This window comes from Ochotona curzoniae, unplaced genomic scaffold, assembly GCF_017591425.1.
Source record: "Ochotona curzoniae isolate NIBS_2020 unplaced genomic scaffold, NIBS_Ocur_1.0 contig_2692, whole genome shotgun sequence".
NCBI lineage: Eukaryota > Metazoa > Chordata > Mammalia > Lagomorpha > Ochotonidae > Ochotona > Ochotona curzoniae.
In genome coordinates, this window is record NW_024465556.1 from 5,845,725 (window position 1) to 5,870,611 (window position 24,887).

Below are 24,887 nucleotides of genomic sequence, written 5' to 3' on the forward strand. Positions count from 1 at the left end.
TTTTATAAGTAACTGGGAATAGTAATTACTACTCCATGACTTGAGAAGGATTCATAGTATCACATTACAATGATGATATAACTTGAGGACAATATGGATTTAGAAGATAAGTTTGTCCTGTGTAGAATCATTGAAATTCTTGGATATTAGATATCTTATGAACATTTATAGAAAATGAATACTTCAAAAAACCTGCATTGGTTTAAGTTTTGCACTAAAATAACATTTTTAATATCACATTCTGAAAAATATTTTCAAGTATTTTCATGCAAATTGAGGATGACAGAAAAAAAAGTTAGAATCCCTTTGTCAAAAAGCTGCAAAGGATGTTATTGGAAACCCCCACTCTTTCGCTGTTGAGAATCTAAGTGAATGCAAACTGTCAAAAATTGAAAAGGCATAATTTTAGTATTCTTACCAGAAGACCCAACGCCAGGACTCCTCACCCATGAAAGCTATATAATACAACACATGCCTTGTTTTAAGACAGCAGTAATACTGCATCCCCTCATAATTTTCTCAGCAACTGTTTAGCTCTGGGTTGTATAGCAAAATTGCATAGACCAAGTAATTTAACCAACGAAAAATTATCCCTTACGATTCTGGAGAGTGAAGTTCAAAATCAAGCTTCTGGGGACAAGCTCCTGGTTTGTACGTAGCTGGCATTTATCTCTGTGTTCTGAAGGTGCATTCTGTTCCTAGATAAATGGCGGAGACAGGGAGAGAGACAAACAGAGAATCAAAAGGGGATTTCTTTTCTTTTCCTAGAAGGATGTTATTTTTATCATGGATTTAACCTGTGATCTCATATAACATTAATTCCTTAAAGTTTGCATCTTCTAAATACAGGCACATTTGGCGTTAGAATTTCAATACATCCTTTTGGGGAAAACCCCAACATGCAGAACATAAACAACACTATGAATCTAAAATATACTGTAGTCTAAAAGGCTATACCATATTTCATTTTATTATTATGGGATTGAATGAAGATATTAGGGAAATAATATTCTGTTTAAGAATGTTTTGAAATCTGGCAAGAAACTAATTCACTTTCTCACTTCTCAAGCAAATATATTTCAAAAGTGCTTGAGAAGTTTAAAAGTTCAAAATTTTACTTGAAAAGCAGAGTTACAGAGAAAAAGGGAAAAAACAGAGACAGAGATTCTGCATCCACTGGCACACTCCCTAAATGACTGAAGTGGCAGGGGATTTGCAAGACTGAAGCCAGGAACCCAAGCCTTTTCTGGGTTTACCAGGTGACTGCAGGGGTCCAATCAGTTGGGCCATCTTCTGCTACATTCCCAGGGACATTAGCAGGAAAGTGCATAGGAAATGGAGATGGGACCCTACCTGACATCCACATGGTGTATTGCAGCCACAAGTGGTTGCTTAACTCACTAAAGCAAAACTGGGACCTTGTGAAATATCCTAATATAAATTTATGTGCATTTGAAAAATCACTCACTTTTGAAAAATACCCCTCTAGAGGTGGGCATTATGGGACATAGGGCAAAGCCAGTTTCACATGGGACACTTCTGCTTCAGCTCTGCCTAGGCTACTGGGCACAGCTTCCTTTTAAAGTGTTCTTGGCAGCACATGGATCACCATCACTCCCAAAGGAGACCCAGATGGAGTTCCTGGGACCTGTCCTCTCTGGCCTAGCCCTGGCTGTTGCCAGCATTTGGGGAGTAAAGCAGTAAATGGAACAATTCTTCCTGTGTTCCACCCACTTACACTAAAAAATGAACTTTTAAATAAGTAAAATTCTGTAGTCTGTTGAATATAAAATCTATGGTGTGACTCAAATATCTCTTATAACCTCATTATTAAAAATAGTATTTGTATGTAATAAAAATAAATAATTTTAAAAGGTAGAATTTTTGAATAATGTATTTGGAAAAAATGTATCCATGGCTAAATTTTAATTACAAAAGCATAAAATGTATAAAGCATAAAGTATTACAGTGTAGGAATTTAAACTAAGGAACACAAAATTAAAGTTTTTAATTTTTACTGAAAGGCAGACAATTGTTGCAGCAGTGAAGAAGTAAGTCAACCCACATCCTCCGAGGGCCCGGGATTGTGTTTTGATCTGCTTCTAATTCCTGTTCCTTTGGAGGCATCAGGTGATGATACAAATATTTGAGTCCCTATCACCCATGAATTCCGAGTTCCTGGCTTCAGCCTGGCATACACTGGAATGTTGTGGGCACTTGGGGAGTGGGTCAGCAGATGGACTGTCTCTCACTTCCTCTGACTCTCTGCTCCTTTGTGTTTCAAATAAAAGCGAAATATTTTAAAAATATATACAGCTTCATAACACTTCACAACATATTACAGCAATAATTATTAGAGCAACTAAGTTCTAACATAAATTTAGAAACTTTTATTTCATGATATACAAGCTCATTATACTACCTAAGAAGTCGTGTTCCAAACTGACTTTATGGAGTAAGTGGGAAATAGTCTGTTGTGCACAAAATCAAAGCAGTGAGTCTGCTTTACAATCAGTGGCACTAGTTAATTTTTGACTCAGGACTTCCTTCCTAATTTTCCACCTCATGCTTTCTGTGTGGAAATGGATCATCAATCCCTCTTATGAAGGTAGAATACTGTAGTTGTGCCTGACATCAATATTTATAAGGCACATAACAAACAAAACTCTGTCTTCTTTAAAATTATGTATTAATGACAAATTTATTAACAGTATAAGCAATTGACACATGTAGATAAATTGTAGTGAAATACACGTATGTCTTAAACCTAGGTAATAGTATATAATCTAAATATATTAAATATAATACATATTATATCATATTTTCTAACATTGTTAATCTTGAAAATGGTGTTAATTTAGAATATCTAGAAGTTAAATATTTAAAATAAGATTAATTCAGAATTTTACAGTGTTTTTTGCATTTAAATATTTTAAATCTTCTCAATCGTCTCCTAGCTTGCTTGTTGCTAAAATGTTGCCTCCCAAAAAGTTATATTTTGTGGTGATATTCTGATTAAGTTATTTGTATCCAAAATCATCTTGAAAAAATTATATCATGACAGAAGTCTTTGAAAGCTTTACTGTTCCCTGGAGAAGGGGAAATGCATTGGAAATAAAAATTTTTATGCCCATATTCTCAGCATGATGAGTTTTCAATTTATATTTGTTATATACTAATCAAAAATAAATTGCACAGTGACAAAAGTAAAACATGAGAAATATATCTTTCACTCAGAAAAGTCATCAGTTTCTATTCTCTAGGGGACCAGAAGAAGCATCAAAGAAAGTGTAGAAGATAAAAAAATTATTTTATTAAACCTTTTTCTGTATTATATTGCATTTATACATATAATGTCTGCAGCAATATCGCTTTATCCTGTAACACTTTCTGTTAACTAATAATTTTCATTTTTAAGCCAAAATTATCTGCAGATATAATTTAGTTAGCCCTCAATAACCTTTCTCATATGTAAATGTGAAATGCAGAAAATGACAAATATACGCATGTCATTAAGTTCATTCAAGTCCACTTCCTTATGTACATGATATAAAATTAAGGGTTTTTTTTTTCCTAAATCAGTATCTTCTTTTTAATCAAAGCCAAGTAAATTTATATAAGTAAAGTTATTGACAGATTACATAACTGCTAATAATAGAAAAAGAAAAAGTAATCTGACATGGCAAACCTTATCATTGTGTAAAATTCCCCATCTAACTACCAGATATAAATACAGCTTAAAATACGTGCCCAATATATTCCCCTTTATTATATGGGCTTTGTTTGCATAACTATGCCCATTGTAACTCTTTTCCATAAGAACTTTGTAAAAACAATATGATTTATGAATAACTATGACCACTTCAGAAGTCCTTAGTTGTCTAGGTTAACAATACATTCACAAATGCCCTGAAGATTTTACTTGACATAACCATATTGAAATATACACGAATTTAAAATTGTTTCTATTGTCAGTAGGAATTTCAATTGCAAACTTTTGCTTGATTAATCAGTCACATTAGCACCTCATTTCATAGGAAACATCAAATATGTAACGTATGAGTGTCAATAAAACATGTTTTCACTGTAAATATCATCATTTTTCACTACTTTTAAATATCTCATTAATTTTATATCATAAATGGAGTAGCCTATTTTCCTTGGTACCAATATATCCTTGAATTTTCCAAAAATTATTTTCCATTTAGTTAAAAATCTTACATTCATAGAAAAAGTATGAGTCGATCTTCATTATGATGAAGACTCATTTCCAACTGCATAACTATTTCCTTGTTTTAACTGAATCTATCTCAGTTTCTTCTGTTTGCAGATTGTGATACAATAGGGCATATCTTAAATATTCTTGCAGTCTGCAAATCTGTAACTATCTGAAATCGTCTATTGTAAACACTTAAACACGTTAAAGCAAGTGAATTGAACTGAAAAAAAAATTTAAACAACATGCCATATATTGCTTAAGTATACTATAATAATTGAAATAAATTACTATTATTGTCTATGAATTGTCTTTTCTCATAATACATAATGGGTCAAAGAATGTATCTGAATGATCTCTCATTTGAGAAAATGATAACATAAATATCTTGTATTATGCACTGAGTCAATTTTCTATAGCACTGATATGACTAGACACAGTATTTGCATCTAATTTTTCCTTCTTTTGATCATAGCAGAAAATGTTTAATCATGACCATTCTTTTAAAATTTAATGAAAAAACCACTGCAAAATGAAACAATGTAAAACTGCCCAAAGATATCATAAAGCCTAAAATATTTGGGGGAAATTTGGAAAGAAGACACAAAAATGACTGCTTTTTGCATCGTATTTCATAGTTAATGATATTTTAGAACTTACCATTAAGTTTAATGGTAAAGTTTTATTTTGCTTTAGGTCATGTAATATTTAAAAGTCTCTAAACCCTAATACCAGATTTTTCCATCATCTCCCAACCTCCCTTTTCTGCCTAAGCTGTTGTCCTTGTTGAGAGACCCATTTTCAATATAAGGAACAATATCTTTCATACTACTTCCACACTGACTCCAAATATTTTTCTACTATCACCTTTTTATTCTACTATAATAAAATCTTGAGAAATTTGTCAGCAGAGTGAACACTTTCTTGTTTGAAGGATAAAGTTGTTCGTACTTTAAAAGTGGCTAGGAGTCTCAACATATAACATCAAAGCTTTGCCATGCTTCACAGATTCTGTTATATGTAACTATGGTTAACATGTTTCCTCTACATCATGATTTACAACTGTGATACAGGGAGCAGACATTTAGTCTAGTATATAAGATGCCAGAATCTCAAACAAGAGTATCTAGGTTGGATTCTAGGTTCAGGGTCCTTACTCAGGATCCTAACACTGATTCTGCGGGGACAGTAGTGATGGTTGATGGCTCAGATAACTGGATTCCGGCCGCCTACATCGGCATCTGCTTGGGTCCAGCTCTAGCCACTGTAGTCATAGAAGGAAATAGCCTATGGAAAATATTTGTTTGTTGTTCATCCTCTGTAAGCTTCTATAATCAATAAACATTACTCCTTTCTCAAAATAATTTTTTTGGTAAAAAAAAAAAAAGAATGTGACACCATCATGGAAATAAATCACACATAATACATGGACAAATATTTCATAGTAGATAGTTTTTTTGAATTTTGTATTTAATGATAAAATCCAAACAGAATCTTACTGTGCATGTTCCCAATTAATTACACTCCATGCAATACTGAAAACTGCACACTGAAAGACATTTTAAAACTACCTTTTAAATAACTCCATGAAAGCTCATTTAAATTGTCTTTTCATCTGTGACAATTTAGCATTGAGAGACTGTAGAAAATTACTACCTATCATCATCAGCATGCTTCTCAGAGTCATGCTGTGGTCAAGGTAAAAATGAGAACTTGACAATTTCAGTCAGTTCAATTCACAAATATTTGTGCATTTGCCATACGAGAGTAACAATTCTAGATGGCAGAGTGAAATTTCATAACACAGACTGTAAAGCAGTTCAATATCTAATGGTGGAGATATAAATTGTCACATGACTACCTCCAATATAACAGAGAGTCCTATTAAGGTGCAAAGCAAAAGAGATTCTGCCAGACTCAAGCTATCCGAGAATAACAGAAAACTGCCACTGGAAGTGAATCTTTAATGCTTATTGGCATTTCAACAGATAGAAAATTCAAATTCAGAGAAATAATACAAGTGTGAAACTGATTTGTCCATCTAGAAGGAATGGCTATGAGTACTATAGGGACTGATTAGTCAGGCTAACCTGATTTTAGCTGTAGAATCTACAATTTAAACTGAGTTTTCAATTTATTTGTGAATAGACAATTTTTCCTTTTCTGCATTTGTTGATTAGGATCATCTTTTCTTTTTACATTGCTTTCATTTTCCTATGAGAACCCAATTTAAAAAATAACTACACTTGTCATTTTTCCTATTCAAAATATTTTAAATCTACAGTTAAGTAAAATATATATATCCCTATATTTTATTCATGTTTTACTAAATATGACAAAGATAAAAATGATGTTATTTTTCCAACTTTTGTAAAAAGTGAGTATATTATGAAAATATAGTCTGAGGGTTCACTAAAATATAGCTATACATTGTCAAATTATCAAATATCATGACTAACAAATCCACTGCCTTAAACATTTTACATTATTTCTGCTGAGAACACACACTCTTTTTTTTAGTTATTTTAAAATGTATATTAATAACAACTATATTCACTCTACTGTGCAAAACAACATTAGAATTTATTCCTCCAAAATGAAATTTGTTACTGATAAAAAAAATACTAGACACATAATAAACCAATGTATGTATTCTTCAGGTCGATCCTCAAGAAATAAACCATATTATGGAAAAAAATGTGACAATGTTTCTTCAAACCTAACAAACCTGAAGTGAAACTCCAATAACTACAAAATGTTTGCTCTTTAAACTACTGAAACTATAGACATATAAAGAAAGCATATGTATGTGTATATAGAAATTCACATATATTTACTTTACAGATTAAATCTCAACACATGCATTGTCAAGAGGAATATTCACAACAGTTACTTATAGACATTTACGATATCTTCACTGTGACCCTGAAAAATGCAACCATGAAAATTGATGCTCATTTGGTCCAACATATGCAAAAATTCAGTTTGTAAGCAACTATATTTTAAAAGACATGGATTTGAAAGACTTTGATCAAAAACATCCAGTTTAAAATAATATTTTTAATTTAAAAACAGTGATTGCTGTTATACAATCACATGTCATTAGAATACTATTGAAATACAGTCCATTACAAAGTAACAAATGTTATATGCTAAGTCATCCAAACATAAGCATACTCAGAAAAATGAATATAAAGACATAGTCATAGGAAAAACATATGTAAATGTCTGTATTCATCTATTTTTTTTTAAGATTTACTTATTTTTATAGCAAAGTCACACATACAGAAAAGAGGAGAGACAGAGAGGAAGATCTTCCATCCACTGATTCACTCCCCAAGTGACTTCAACAGCCAGAGCTGAGCCAAATCAAAGCAGGAGCCTTTCAAAGAAATAAGTAACTCAAAAAATCCAGTAAAGACTCCAGAGCTCAGTGAAGAAAGAGACACAGCTATACCAACTGCACTTCACAGCCTGCTAGGAGTCACCATTTTCCCATATCAAGGTATCTTTTACATTTCCAATCTATGTCCATACTGACAGACTGGAAACAGCAGAGGAAATGGCTTCAATTTCTGGCTGCTGCCACCCCATATGGAAGATCACAAAAAAGCTCCTGGCTTCTGGCCCCCGGCTTTGATCTATTCAGCTCTAGCCATTGCAGACACCTGGGGATCTTTCTCTGCATCTCCCTCTCTACATATACGTGACTCGATCTTTCTAAATAAATAAATAAATACTTTTTTTAAAAAGGCTGAAATAATATCACACAAATTAAACATACAAAATTCTGTGACAGCAAAGGAAATGTTAAAAGTATATAGCATTCAGCATTACATTAAAAACTGAAAATTGTTTAAAGTAAGTTATCTAATGATGCATCTCAAACTTCAAAAATAAGAACCAAATCCAAAATCAGTGGGAGACAAAATATTGTATGTTATATAGCATTAAATTATATATTATCATTTTATTCATTATATATTATTTACTATATTGTATACTGCATGCAATATAATTGCACATTATATATCATACATTATACATATTATGTCCATCATATTTATTTTCGGAAGTATGACTGCTCTATCACCTGGTAATTGTTTTACTTATGTAAGAAACTTTCACACCGTTTTCCATGATGACTTATACTACTAATTTTCATTCCTGCCTTTAATACTCAAGGCTTCTCTTTTCCTTATTCTTTATCAATGCATCTTATGTTTTCATTTGTTGATAATACCAATTCTAAAAGGTGTAAAATGATCTCATTTTTGTTTTGATTCATATGATGATCAATGATGTTGAGTAAGGTTTTTTGTATAACCTTTAGCTATTTGTATGCCTCATCTTGAACCATATCTATTGAACTAAGTTTTGCATTTTTCAGTTATCTATTTTCTTACCATTAGTAAGTAATAAGAAAGTAGTTATAATTTGAATATTAACTCCTTATCAAATATATGGTTTATTTATAAATACTTTCTTCCATTCCACCATTTGTTTCTTCAGATTATTGTATTATTGGCTTTTCAGTTTGACTGAATTTCACTAGGTAAGTTACAAATTTACATAATTTTTCTTTGATAGTTTCTAACATAAGATATGATTCAGGAAAAACAACTTTATTCAAATCACAGACTAAGAACAGAAGAAATAATTTATTTTATCCATGCTTAAAGAAGCAAACTATTTGTCTCATCATACTTGAGAAAAAAACATGACATTTTCCCATATGTGTCAATATGAGAATATAAAGACTAAAAGAAAGGCCCTCATATTAATGAAAGTTTTGTTTTCATTCATTTACCTAACAAACCAGTATGCAAACTATTTCTTTGAATAAAGAAGACACATGGTATATGATCAAAAAGATTGGTTTTATGTGAACAGACTTGAAATTTATTTACCATTTTGCCTTCAATACAGAAACCAGGAAGCATGAGATATACTGATCTTATTAGAATATATAGAGAGATAACCTTATTTTGTTTCTCTTAAAATCAACAGCCTCTTTTCTACGGTAACATCTTATTTTCTGATTTAGGCACTGTGTGCAACAGAGACACCTGTGAGGGCCTGTTAAATATGAACTTGTCAAGTCCTAATCCAGACGTACTAAATCAGAAGCCTGATATAGGGCAATGACTAGGCTGCACACTGCTTTCAAGATATCTCTTTGCTTGTTAGAGTTACCAGAAAAAAATTTTGAAATGTTCAGTTACAGAGATGGACTGAGCTATGTCTTTTTATCTAAAAATACATATTAGATCTCTAATATGTGTTTATTATTAGATCTCTAACATGTCGCAAGGAAGAGGTTCAGACAGGTTAAGTTGCCTATCCAGGAACATATGACATCCAATAGCCTACATCTGTGTTTGTATGGCTACTGAAATTGTTCAAAGAAAGCATGTATGTTAATAGGAATTCTTCAATTAGATTAACAGACATTTGATTTAATGTATAATTAAATTTTCTCTGACAAAACTAATTATAACATTTTGAGTTCATTTTTCCTATTATCTCTAAGTCAGTATGATTTTTAAAAGTAATTATATAGGTGTGAGTTTGGGCATAACAATTTCGATGCCACTTGACACACCTGTCTTCCAGGTTTTACTGCCTGGATTTAAGTCTCTGCTCTCTGTTCCAGCTTCCTCCAAGGTAGACTCAGGGAGGCAGAAGACATTGGATCAAATTCTTGAGAATCTGTCACTTTTGGGGGCGTTCCAAGTTCGGTTTCTGGTCTCTAGCTTAGTCCTGGTTATCCTAGGGGTGCTGGCTTAAGGGAATGAACCAGTACACAGGAAACTGGTCTTGGACTCTTGGTCTCTATCCCTCTTCTCTCAAATAAATAAAACATTTAGCATGTTTTCTAAAGTATCAACAAATGATGTAAAAACATAATTGTTTTGATAAATGAAGACAATAAGCAATGGAATGAGGTCTATGGACCTCATGCTCATAGAAGTTGCACAATAATTTCCAAGGCAATAAAGCCACTGTAAAATCTTTTCAGAGTATTATAAAACAAAAAGTAATTAAAATAATTATCTGGAGTTTCTACAATATCACATTCTAGAAACATGACAGTAAGTTCCTTGTTGGTTTGCTTGTTTATTTTTAAAATGTTCTATACAATAGCAGCAAAAAGAAAAAGCAAAACATAAATAACAAAAAAAAAAAAACCCACAAAAAACAGCCCAGATTTGCTCAATATTATGCTTACTTATTGTTATTTTGGATTACATAACAAGATAAAAAATCACAAACCCATCCACACTAAAGCATACCTGTAATACATTGAGGCCTTTGTATTGCAAATGTTTTTATAAAGAATGATTTAAGTGTATGGGTACTGAAAGATGAATTTATAATTAAGAATATATTTTTCAGAGGAATACTATCAAAAGTTAAAGTACATAAAATTTAATAATGACATTATTAAAGTATTAACATTTTCAAGAACTACTGATAAGGAAAGAAAGGTATCCACTTGCAGATACATTTATCAAGGTGAATAAATCTTCAGTTAGTTTGGTGGACTTAGTTTTATTTTTCAAACATAAAAATAACAGTTGTGTTTCCCAAATCTTTACTTATGAGCAATAGGTTTGTACGCTGTGGTGTTTTAATCTATCCAGAGCAAAATGTTAAATCCATTGACAATTAACCACCTGTGCTATCCAACTTTGTGCTGATTCAATATGAATTTCCAGATTGGGCACACATACTCATTAAAACTAACGAGAGCTTTATGGTTAATTCCCTATGTGCCAGGATGAATATTGTTCCCTAGCGTTCAATAGCCCTTAAATTTTTCCCATTTCTTACCTGTTGTGCCAACTGCTAATAACTGGATTGTGCCATCTGCTTCTACCACATACTTATCTGATCAGAAAGCAAAGGTGAAGAGTCTCGTACAAGCCATTTAACCACAGTATAGGTAACCCTCTGTATGAAACATACACAAAACTGTTTGACATCCTTGAAATACAAAGCATCTCAATTCTAACTGCAAATCAAATAGGCATTAAATTCTAAAGTCTGAAATTTTCCCAGAGAGGACAATTAAATGCGTGTGAGAGATATAACACAAGATTAGTTTAATAAAATATTTAACTATGTTCATACTGAATGTAGGGATTTATTTTTCAGGGAAGAATATTTATGTTTACTAAAAAGGCAGAGAGATATGTCTGTGCATGCAGGAAAGAGTCTATTTCTAGCTCTGTCACCAAAAGATAAACTAGACAGATAAAGCAAGGAGCAGAGGCAGGAGATGAGCACTCAACTCAGATGTCATACACTGGAGGCAGGAATCCAACTGAGACACCACTACTGTGTCCCAGGGTCTGATGGCAGGAAGCAGACCTTACAAGTCAAAGTTAGAAGCAAATTCAGGCACTCCACTCAGGGACATGGATGTCTTCATAACCAGGTTAAAGGCTGATTCATGTTCATTTTTATGGAACATTTGTTTTCTGGTTCACTTAGGTTACCTCGTTGTCATTCACAGTAAAAAAAACAAAAAGGTTTCTTGAAGGCAAAAATACTCTTAGAACCATTATTTCATGGCTACATCAATACACAATATCAGATACAGATTTTGAACTAAATTCTAGTTTCCAACTTTATTATATCATCATGCTAGAACTGAGTTTTTACATTAAATCTACCTGTGAAAAAACAATGTTTTTAGATGGCACACAGTAGGATCAGATATTACATGGCAAAAGAAAGCCTTCCTCAATAACCAAAAATAAAATAAATTTTATAAAGTTAGGAGGTTTCAGAGTCACAGAAAAAAGTCATCTAAATTACAATGAGCCAAACAAGGCAAACAACGTTTAGAGGGGAATAAAGCATCTGAAGCTGGCCTGAAATGCTTTACCCCATCTCAGGCACCACGTGAGCATCAAGGTTTACTAGTCATTTGGGTAATGTAAGGAATCACAAAAACCAAAATGTGCTACAACATATAAAGAAAATCGAAAGCTCTGAAAAACAAAGTGACATGGTTCAAAACTTCAAGGTGTTCAGGAATACACAGCTCAATTGAGTTGGACATGAGAGAATTATAAACATTACCGCAATGAGAAGGGATAAATTGAATCTGAGTATTTCTAACCTAACACTATAACAATAGTAAGTACACAATGTCATCTCACTTCTTTTTAATTTGAAACTCTGTAATGAAAATGATGTATAGCACCTTTTTGAGATGCTTAGTTTGTTTTATATTGCTTTATTACTTTATAAAATATTTCAACTTGTGACTTTTTAAAGTATAATGGACCAGATTAAGTACGTTTCATGGTACAGAATATTTAATAGAAATCCATTCTTTATGACTCAACATATTAATAAGTTGATATGGAAGCTTAAATTATCTTCACAAATTTCAAGAATGTTTGACAAAATTTAGGATGAATAAATAAGAAATAATAGAACTTTCCTCTTATGACAAAACTATGAAAAATGTTTGTGTGTGAAAGGGTGTACATACCACATACTAGCTGATGAAATAATAAAGTGTTACCAAGAACAAAAACGAATAAGGATGACTGTCATTATACTTTTAAAAGTTCATTTAAGTAGTTTTACCTACCTTAAAGGTAAAGCAACAGTGATTCATAACAAGGGAGAGAAAATGGGAGGAGAGATGTGGAGAAAGAGAAGCTGGGCATCATGTTCCTGCTGATTTCACTCCTCATGATTGCTGCAGCAACAGTCTGCAGAACCAGCAGTATCAAAACTCACAGAAAATATCACTTTGAATTCAGGAAAGCTCCAGAGATAAAGACTCTACCTCACCCACAGCAACAAAGATCCATCAAGAGTGTTGGTTACACTCTCATTAGAATTTAAGGGGTATGCAAAATACAAGAAATAAACAGATAGGACACCAAAAAAGTCATCCTTAGGTGACAGACCCACCTTCTAAGCCATCATTTGTTAGTAAGGGGCAGGCAGAACTTCCCACCACACCAAAGAGCAACACGGGTCCTTCAGTGTCTACAGTGGGTATATAAGAAAAATGTGCTTCCACATCTACCAGTACCTCAACATGCTTCCAATTTCTCTCAATAAAATTGCTTTACTAGTGTCTTCTGGAGGCATTTTCATATTCACATTAACAAGTCATAGAAAAGCAGAGTACGTAGGTGCTAGCTATTGCCTTTATATATTCCACGGCCTTTATCCTTAACAAAGCCAGAGAATGAATGCTACAGACCAAAGATTGTGTGGGCACATATAGCACTTTTATGAATATGCCCTGGATTTTAAAGAAGCTAAGGGCAGCATCCTCATGATTGGCTCATGTTCACCAGTCACTGCCAATTGCCTAGACACTCTTTCTCATAAAATTAGTCCAATCAGAGCTAAATCAAATATGCCACATGGAAGATGGAAATGTTGGGATTACCTGCTACTCACTCTTGTGTTTACTACAAATGATTTAAATACACAGGTAATTATATCATAGAGAAAATATTCTTCATAATTTTACTTCTATGATAATGATTTACTCTTTACACCTGCTTTCATTCACAAATCTACAAGTCTTGTAGTTCAAAACTGTTTTATTTTTCTTGAAAAAAAATTACTTTAATGACAAAATAAGGAAGACACAAAGATTTTTTTTGACACTCAAATGCAAATCTAGGTGCCTTAGGCTGTCACTTTTGGAACAAGGTGCAGAAGAGAGAGGAAATCAAATTAAGCACAGAAAACAAATTTGCGGAGTTTGGCCAACTGACAACAGGCAAACAGAGGGAGCAAAATGGCGACAGCCCTGTCTTTCAGTCAGCTGGGCAGAGGGCTTTGTGAGCATTTTAGACTCAGGGGGCGTCACCTCTCTGGGTGCTATGTGGATGGAAAGAATCCACAGGGTGGGGTGGCAAGCAATGTAAGGCACAGATTAGGCTTATCTTTTGAAAAGCAGGGCAGGAGTACCTGGGGTTATAGTTCTGTCTACAGGCTGAATGCTGGAAGAGCTAACAAACTAGAACTGCTCAGATTTGCATCCTTGCTCTATCAGTCACCAGTACCACCAAATGACATAATAATGCAAAATATATACAAGTTTTTGTTTAATTATGCATATGAGCAGAGACGAAATCATTTATTTTCTCATTTTCCACAAAGGTACATTTTTCAAACCATGCATTGATTGTTTATTTTAGTCTTAAAAATTTATTAGTCTTGCTCTTTGTAACAAAAAAAAATTGTTTTGTAAGAGCAATTTTCCTTGAAAAGACTGTGATTTTCTAATATTTTGATGGTCAAATTTTAAATAACAACTTTCATGTGTAAACTTCTTTTTGAGTTTATTGTTACTATCCTGAAAATATGCAGAGGCATAGAATTTTAATGACAGAGGATCACAAAGTTTTATTCTAATCTAAACCATTTAAAATTACTCAAAAGATTTATTGAAGAGGAATGACTGAGTATTGTGCTGAAAATTCACTATTTTCTGGGGCACTTTAAAAATATGTATGAGGTTTTTGAAATTAATACTTCTCACAAGTGAAAAATACTTATATAAGAATCTCAGAAATAACCATGAAAAGGTCTTGACAAATAAAGTCTGTGAACTATGGGATTCTTACTGAATATAAACAGCAATTCCTTTTGTAATTTTGAATTTTATGGTTCAATCCCATAGGGCTTGGGATTTCCCTACCCACCCCTAATTCCCAACCCCTCAACTGATTTTCCCCATATTATTACAACAGTATAGTCTTTCATAAGCAGTCAAAAGTCAACCAGTCTGTTATTTTACTATGTCCTGACATTGCTGGCACAGGCAATGTCAGACAGTGCAGCACCCTATTGTCTAGATATGTCCAAGAGCTTCACTGAGAGTCCATCTTGGCTTTGGGAGTAGGGGATGCATACTGCATTGTATCTTCACATCTGAATTTGGTAGTCTCTATAATGCCATCACTATACATTCCCTTAAATCAGAAGTCATGAAACAAAGTCAACAACACGTATGAAGTTAAAACAAGAATTTAAAGCATCGTGGAGTAGAAAAATAACCAAGGTATGGCTGAAGAAATGAAAAAAACACAAAACCCTCTGGGGGAAAATGATGCCACCATTCAGTCTATGAGCCAGGGATGAATTCTACAAAAGAAAAAAAATGAAAAAAAAAAAAAAGAATAAAAACAAAAACATCAAAACTCATGAGATGCAGCAAAAACAGTATGGAAAGGGCTACCGATCTTACAATCTGCATGAAGGCTGCCTTATATCAGAGAGAACATATGGCATTTGTCCTTTTGCAACTGACTTAATTCACTAAGCTTTATGGTCTCTAGTTGGGACCATCTAATTGCAAATGATATAATTTCATTCTTTTTAATGGCTGAGTAGCATTACATGAAGTAGATGTCCCACAGTTTCTTTAGCCACTCTTTGGATGGAAATCTAGGTTGTTTCCATGTCTTTGATACTGCATATTGTGCTGTTATAAATATAGGATTACAAATCCCTTTCTCATATGCACTTTTCATTTCATTTGGATAGTAATGGGATAGCTGGGTCATATGGCAGCTTTATTTGCAGTTCTCTAAGCACTCTCCATACTGATTTCCATAGTGGTTGTACTAGATGGAGAAACTTACCATGTTCAAGGATTGGCAGGATCAACATCATAAAATGTCCATATTACCAAAAGTAATGTACAGATTCAATGCAATCTCAATCAAAAACATTTATCTTGGGAATAAAAAAGAAAATACAAAATTCATCTGGAAACACAAGAGACCATGAATAGCCAAAGCTATCTCGAAGAATAAAAATCAAGCTGTAGGAATCACAATTCCAGACCTCAACACATATTACAGAGCAGTGGTCATCAAAACAGTCTGGTACTGGCACAGAAACAGAGAAGAAGATCAATGTAACAGAATAGAAACATCAGAAAGGAGTCCACACATGTGCAGCCAACTAATCTCAGAAGGAAACTGAAAACAATCCAGGGGAAAAGCCTGGTCTCTTCAACAAATACTGTTGGGACAACTGGATAACAGCTTGCAGAATTAAGAAGCAAGAGCAGCACCTGTCACATACAAAAATCAGTGCTAAACAGATGAAGGACCTAAATCTACACCAAGAAACCATCAAACTATTAAAGAAAAACACAGGAAACACTCTCCAAGATATAAGAATGGGGAAAAACTTCTTGGAAAAGACACCAAAATTACACCTAGTCAAAGCCAAAATAATTTTAAAAAATGTTAATAGCCCATATCCCATAAGCTCCTATGAGGAGTCATACTGTACACAACCAAGATTGCTCTGTACTTCCAACATTGGGCCAAAGCCAACTCTTTAAAAGATTTTAACATTTTATTAGTTTATTTAGTATGCACTTAGTTACACTAAATAATACTGTTTATATTGAATTAATAGTTCTTTTCAATATTTAAAAAGGTAGTGGGATTCCTTGTTAAATTATTATCAGCTCAATCTTTTTCAACACTTTTCCAATAAGAGCATTTACACATCTGATCAGGCTAATTAAGTAAACAATTTCTGATATTACTTGTAGCAGTTTGACTTGGTTCTTCTTAACTTTAACATTAGTGGATCTATAGGCCCAGCCAAACTCAATTTCTGTTGGGACTACATATTATTGATTTTCCAAGAGGTGACAGATTTTGTACCAAATGGATGACCTGTTTCCTTTTGCATATGCACTAATCTTTCATACATGACACAAAATTACAGCATTCTGATAGTTAGATTAAAAATAAAGCTTATTAACCTGGAGAGATTAATTAACTTGGCCTGGGATACTTGTTGGCAAAAGATATTTGTAGTAAATATTATAAGGTCTGTGGCTTTTGGAACAGCTGGAGTTGCAGCTGCAATCTGGGCAAGGCTGAAATGGAAAATGGTGCACTTTAACTTAAGCTAGTTTTGGAAGAGCATCCGGGAATTTGGTCTTATTAACTTCTCTGTAATTTACTCATTGTATTGGTCACTATGACCTTGGCAAATTCACACAGTGACAATGCATTGCTAATGAAAATTCTGGCCATCTGATTATCTAAATTGGACAATTTAGCCAAGAATTTGCACAGGCTGTATGATTGGATACATCAATAAATATCTTCAACCTCTTTAAGGAATATGTTTTAAAAGAAAGAAATAAAAGAACAATAAAATATTTTCATTATAATTAGGAAAAAACTTAATTTTCCTTTTTAAATATAGTTACAAATAAGTTACACAATTTACCCCATTCCTTTGTAAAGACTAGTTTATTGCAATCCTTTAAATATATTCTCAAAGAAAACTATTCTCTTTATTTTAAATTTTTCTCCTGGGTACCTGAATAATAAATGAATTTGCAAGTCTTTGAGAGAGCTAAAAATACATGTTTCTAAGTCACATATTCACTTTTATTTTATTTTTCTACTATTGGATCAAAAAATGCAAAATATTGCATATTAATAAAAATCTCAACATTTAAGATCACATCTATATTTTGATAAAGCATTTTTAAACATTATTTATGTACTGTTAAAAGAGGCTCATTTTAAAAATCAGGACATTTCTCACAAAATACAATTTTCAACATTTTTTCAATAATATGGATTTCAGCCAATTTTTGTCTCACCAAGAAGGTTGACCACAGATGAATCTGAGGTACATTATTTTAAAAACCAAATGCATTTAAAATGCAAACTCATGTTTTATTCAAAGCCCATTATTTACACAAGACAGGCATGTACACATATATGCGATTTTTATCTACCTGTTGTTTGTAAGCATTCATTTTATTACATATATATGATACATCAGATATATCATATATTTGGTACATGCATATTTGGCATATATATGGTATCTTAAAGATTGAATATGTATATGTCGTATCTTAAAGATATATATGGTATATATATGGAATATACCACAGTTAAAGTGAAGACAAAATGGAGATACATGCCAGCTTCACAGCAACCAGGTGTTTTTCACTTGTTTTCTGCTTGGGTTTCTTATACAAGAGCTGTAATACAAGGGGATCTACATTTTAAAATGTAGAAATGAGGTTTTCATTTTATTTCTTCTTTTTCACTTTTGTTTTGTCCCCTTTCTGTTATTGTTTTCTTTCTTAGTGCAATTCATTTCTCTACCCTTCAGAGACTGGAGTGAATATGGCCATTAGGTAAGCTAGGTTACCAAAGGCCTTACCAACTCAAGCTTTCCTAAACATTAAAAGAAAAAAAAAAAACTCCAAAACTACATAAAGTAACAAACATCACAAAACCAATTCCTGTTCAGCTTTTATGACTATTTTTGTATCTGTTTTCTTATGTTGATTTTTAATGTAGTAGGTAGAGCAATACTATAGTAGGAGTATTTCTCCAGTGTCCTATATTCTACATAAGCCATATATGCTTCAATTTCACTCTCTTCCTCTAACTCAAGTTCTTTTAACCTTTACACAATATATTTAATTTTCCAGCCTTTTAATTTCCTTGAAGGCTCTCCTGTGAATCCTCAACAGGTACTTGAGCTCTTTCCATTTATATAGGGCAGAAAAGGACAGTCATCTCTCTATTAGGCATTTTGACCAAATGTGAAGGAAAAGAAATGAAATGCCTGAAATCCCTTAGTAGTCCCTTTATAACATTCAATAAATATTTATTTATAAGCCCTCAATGTCATATTAATTCTATACACACTTACAGAATGAAGAATTTTTTGTTTACTATATACTAGAAATTTTGTCACTCAACATGTAGTATGTATGTGTGTGTATACATAAAATTCATTGGTATTAGTGAGAATTTTATAAGAACATACAAAGTACAGATGTCACACAATTTTTCAGCTAGATGAAATCTAGACTCTTTGACTCTATTTCATGTTGTTTTCAAAGGACCTTATGCATATTAATTGCTCATGTCTTTATGTGACATTCAAAGGAATAGCTGTGCACAAATAATACTCATGATAGGAAATTCAACAGACTGTTACAGAGCTAGGAGACATACAATAAAATTGTCTTTCCTGTGAATTTTCATGAACACTTTACAATTCTGTTAGGTATTCCTACCAGCGTAATTTTTCCTCTGCACTTCATCAGCACTTGACTATATAATAACATTTATTACAGTTATCAGAATGCATTCATAGATCACAATACCACGATGCTTTAGGAGCATTAATGCTTCAGTCTTGGCAGTCCCTTTGAGCTCAACCATGCAGATCACAAAAACTCAAGATAAAAGATTACTTCAGACTGGAATTTTAACATTGACTCTGAGACAACCTACTGCTTCCAGCTGTCTACACCTCTCAAAAACTCTTTTTTGGGATGAGTGGATAAATACACAGAAGCTCTGGTAGAATCTAAATAGTCAAGCAATTACAAGGGCCACAGCCAGGCTGAGGAAAAGCAATACATTAACTGTCAAGATTTTTTCACAATCTGCTAAGAAGATGACAACTACCATGCTCTGAGCAACAATATGCTGACTTGTATACTGTCATTCATATAACAAAATACGAAGAAACTGAAGCATTAAAAGTTTAGTTATGGCCTCAGTAATACACTAAGGAAACATACAGTATATCAGTTTCCTACAAATGCACTTGTGTCAGACTTTGCTTTATATATTTGTCAATTTGTTAAGGTATGCTACATTACTTTTAACAATATGTGATTACCTTAAAATTTACAGTACGGAAGTAAAATTGACATGATATCTTGTTATTTGATTATTTTTGTAGCCTCTGCCACAATATAGGATGGGCTATTAAAAAAAAAAAAACTTTTGTTGATTAGTTTTTGAACTCTTTAGTAGAGTATTGGAACATTAAACCTTTGACAATAATGTAAATTAAAATGTTATTATAAAGTAATATAAAAAAGAAGTAATACTTAATGCAAATCTTACTTATAGAATAAAAAATATTTAAACCTTAATTATATAAACTTAACCATGAATTTTACTGTTTCCCAAATTCATACTTCAAGTAAAAGATAACTTTAAATATCTATGGCACCAGTAGTGTAAACATACTTTTCTCTAATATAATTATTTAATTTACATACCATATTCTCAATGCACAAAAAGGAACCATGTTTAGACTATAAAAAGAAAATGTAAAATGTAACTAAGGTAAAATTTTTCTTCTGTAGACATGAGTGTGTGTTCAATTGCTGAAAATATCACTTCTTCTATGTAGATCATATTACAGCTTCCTATCCACTCCAAAAAGCAAAATTTATGCAAGAAATATACTGTCAAAAAGTGGAAGGCAGAGAGTAATTTATGTTATGCCTTGTACATTTGTTAAGGCTGATGCACATTCAAAACATTTTACTGACTAAAGCTACCTTAGGTAGGCAGGCACATTTAATTTATACTTAATTTTATATTGTATACCGACAGCAGACACTGGTTCCCTTCTTTGTGCTAGAAAAATAGTCTCTTCCCCAGGAATACAACACTGGGAAATAAGAGAGAACTCTGTAACTTGGCTTACAATGCAGTTCAGTGAAATTCTGGCTTAGTAGCTTAGTAAGGAAAATGGTGAAAATATATGCAGGAGAAAATGGGAGCTGGGAACAATTATGGTAACTATTCACAATTTTATATACAGTGGTTCGTGTAGACATTATAGGGGAAAATGACATTTAAAAAACTATGTAAATGAGTAAATGAGGTCTGTCATTCCAGATATGTGGATCCACCCAAATATCCACAACCAGGGAGCTTGGATTTTGGTACACCAGCTCTGTGCCAAGAATAAAGATTACCAAGGAGACACTGGTCATGGGAAGTACAGGCAGAGCAAACACAAAGACTATGCTCCAGCGTTTTGTATGAAGGAAAATACTTGCTAGGCTTACAAACTCATCGCTACAGTCTCAGTACTGTGAGATAAAATCTCAAATTCTTCTTGAACTCTTAATGTTTTGTTTTTTATCTTGCTTGGGTAAATATAAAGGGATGCCCAAGGTAGGCCATATAGTATGTATCAGTAGATTTAGTTAAAAATTGTCAAAATTTCTTTCAAGGTAACTGTATACAAGATTTTGGTTGTTGAACATTCTTTCAATTCCTTGAGGCTATGTTTAATAGTATTTTTTTACCCATTCCAACAGATAATCAAAATCAACTGTTCAACACAAAGTGCAATTCTTGCCTCCTGCAAAGATAGAAATACTCAGCAAAAACCAGTAATGTGTAAATAAGAGTAGAATGTATTTGGAAGTGAGGGAGTAAACATATTTACATGTAAATCTGGGTGTCCCTACATAAATAACCAACATGGGTGGGACAAATATTTGCCCATAAAGCAGAGCAAAAAACAAACAGAAAATAATACCTGTAATTCAGAAGGTCTGTTGAAGAGTGGTAGACCTGAAGAGTGGGGAAGGTTCCTCTAAGCTCTGCGGTGGGAGGGTGCAAATGAGAATGGTAGATCAAGTACGCTCTGCAGTGGGAACAGCAAAACTAAGAGTTAACACTTGTAAGTGTTCTTGGTAGAAAGAGAGCTCATGTATCCTCTCCACATCTTTTTATAAGGAAGAAGTTGGTACTCTACTGAATATGCAAACAGGGTGGGGACTTAGCATCTGCCCTGGTACTGAATACAATTAGCGCATTCTGGAAAAGTGAGGATATCTAATCAGTAATTAAAGAGACAGCATCTTTATATGGGAATACAAGAGTTTCACTTGAGGGCTTGTACTGTGGCCTGGAGAGTTGAACCATTGCCTGTGATGCTGGTTTTCACACAAGAGCCAGTTTGTGCCCCAGCTGCTCCACTTCAGAACCAGTTCCCTGCTAATATACCTGGAAAAGTGGCAGAGGTTTGCCCAGATGGAGCTCCTGGATTCAATGGGTCTAGCTCAGCCCAGCACAGTGTCATCTGTAGACACTTGGGAATGAACCAAGAGGATTATATTTCTTAAACTCTGTCTTTCAAATAAATAAATCTTAAGAAAAACAAGACAAAGATCCAGCTCACCTAAACATTAACTATACCATGTCAAACCTAGGTCAAATTTATGGAAATTAATGTAGTATGAATTTAAATTTATTTTACAATTGTGGCAACCAACTGTAATAGTGATTTAAGATTAATCAAAAACTTGAATTACACAGGAAAAACATTCTATACTCAGCAGTCGATTGGCACCTATAAAAGAAAACTATTCAACTAAGTAATGAAAAAACGAAAATTTACAGTGGCTGGTTCTATATCCATTGTCTACACATAATTGTTAAAATCTTCAGGGTTAAACCTATATTGCATCGTACATGAAAATTAATAAAAAAAAATAAGTATATAAACCAAAATTATAGTCTGAAGAGATAGAACAAAAGTGAAATAAAATTCATGAAAGAAAGCTAATAGTATTACTAAATTTAAATTCATAGAAACTATCTCAGAAACTTTGATTTCCACTTCGGCATATAAGCATATTGGAAGAGTCTCTTCATTAATAATACTGAACAAACTGTAAAAAATAAAAAAATATTCCTATATTTATAAGCGAAAAGGTTACGGAAAGCTACCATCTCACAAAATGTTATGAAAGGACTATAACAGAAAATAAAAATCACAATTTTCCATGGTAGAAACCCACAGTAAGAAACCACCCTCTGAATCAGAGATGGAGTAGAAACCTAAATGTAAGTCATGATTGCTGAAGACAGAGTGTGTACAATTCTGAGAGTTAAAAATCCCAGGTGGTTATGGTGGCCAGAGACCCCAAAACCTTTGTGTGTTACCTCCTGATGTTATACCAGGGTGGCCCACAAATAGTGGAGAAAAATTCTTTTATATTTCTAGCAGAGGGTGGTAAGAGGAGTTATTATGAAATACAGCAAAGCATTTTGTCTTCTATCTTTAGAGAAAATTTTTGACCACAGCTAGGGCTTTCAGAGAGTCTAACAGACTCAGACATGTAGAAATAACCACCTCCAGCTGGTTTTACCATTTCCTGTAATGGAAGGGAAATATCCAATTCAACATTTTCTAGGCTTTCACAGGAAGGAAGGGGCTGCACTAAGCTCTCAGCAAATATACCATTCGAGAGCCAAGGTGGAAAACTAAAAAGTCCTGTGTTGTTTAGTCAAGAAGCACAGACATGGGATAGGCAATGTGGCGCAGCACATTAAGCCATTGCCTACAGAGCCGGCATTCCATATGAGAATTGGTTGAAATCCTAGTTGTTCTACTTCTGGTCCAGTTCCCTGCTGTAATATGGCTGCGAAAAGAGCAAAAGATAAATCAAAGAGTTAGGAGACCTGGTTCCTGGCTATAGCCTGGCACAGTCCCTGCCATGAAGAACATTTGGAGAATAAACCAGCAGATTGGTGATCCCTCTTAGTCAATTTTATCTTTCACATCAATAAATAAATCATTAGAAGAAAAAAAAAAGAAGAAGAGCAGCAGGTTCATTAAAAGACTAATCTAATCATGATTTACCAACTTTGTTCTTTCTACATGCCTGAAGATGATTTAAAGTAGTTTCTTTTACTCAAGATTTCTCAAAAAAAAAAAAATCAATTCATAAAAAAGATGTGAAAACACAGGGCAAGCATCTAAAATGTACTGAGGTATGAACCGGTTGTTGAAATTGGCTGGGAATTTTAAATACTATGATTAACATGCCAAGATTCCTATTGGACAAAGTAAACAGCATACAATAGGTGGAGAAAACAAACAGAGGAAGAGAATCCTGAACAAGTACCAAAAAGGAATGTTAGACATTAAGCAAAATGTAACAAAATAAAGAATCCCTTTTGTGAGATTGTTAGTGGAATGTGCATAACAGAAAAAAAAATATTTGATCTGAAGAACATTTCAACAGAAACATACAAAAATGAAAATAAAGAAGAAAATAAAAAACATAATATGCAAAGACAAGGAACAGCACACACAGCACAACTGCAAATGGTGCAACATGTGCGTCCTGGGAATACAAGAGAACAAATACAAGATAAATTCTTAATGATGACCAAAAAGTCTTCTTCATTAATACCTGATATAAAATTACACCACCTGAGCTGACTGAAGTCCCTGGCTGCTGCATGTCAATGAGAGCTTAAAACCCCTGAGTTTGGCCATGCGGTGGTTCCTGGAGGGTAGCAGGAGCTGCCATCGCCAAGCCTGGATAATATAGACCCCTCCTAACATCTTACACCTTTGTCTGGTGTGACTGCTCATGCGCTCCACAACGTTATAATTACCAGAATTAATATCATTAATTAATTAATGTTTATAGACACCAAGTTATATTTCCTGTTTAGATTTATTTTCTATTTGAAAAACAGATTTGAACAAAGAAGGAGAGACAGAGAGAAAGAGCTGAGCTGAGCTGAAGTCAGGAGCTTCTTCTGAGTCTCCCATACAGCTTCAGTGTCCCAAGGTTCTGGGCCAACCTTCACTGCTGTCCCAGGCCATAACTAGGTAGCTAGTTGGAAGTGGAGAAGCTGGAACACAAACTGGCACCCATATGGGATGCTGGCATCACAGGTAGAGAATTAGCCAACTGAACCTTTGTTCCTGCTCCTCCAAATTGCAGTTAGAACAAAGAATCCTATAAGCTCTTTGTTCTAAGCTTTCCTTAATGGTCTCTGTCTATCTAATCTATTTTTTTTTTCCACTGGAAGGG

General features: G+C 33.4%; 1 long non-coding RNA gene across 1 annotated transcript; it reads right to left on the reverse strand.

Moving 5' to 3' along the window:
- Window positions 1-603: 603 nt before the first annotated feature.
- On the reverse strand, window positions 604-21,688 carry LOC121153479. The gene is made up of 3 exons (XR_005883402.1): window positions 21,587-21,688; window positions 19,919-20,004; window positions 604-698 (listed from the first exon to the last, which is right to left on the reverse strand). It is a non-coding gene; the product is annotated as an uncharacterized LOC121153479 (long non-coding RNA).
- Window positions 21,689-24,887: the final 3,199 nt, after the last annotated feature.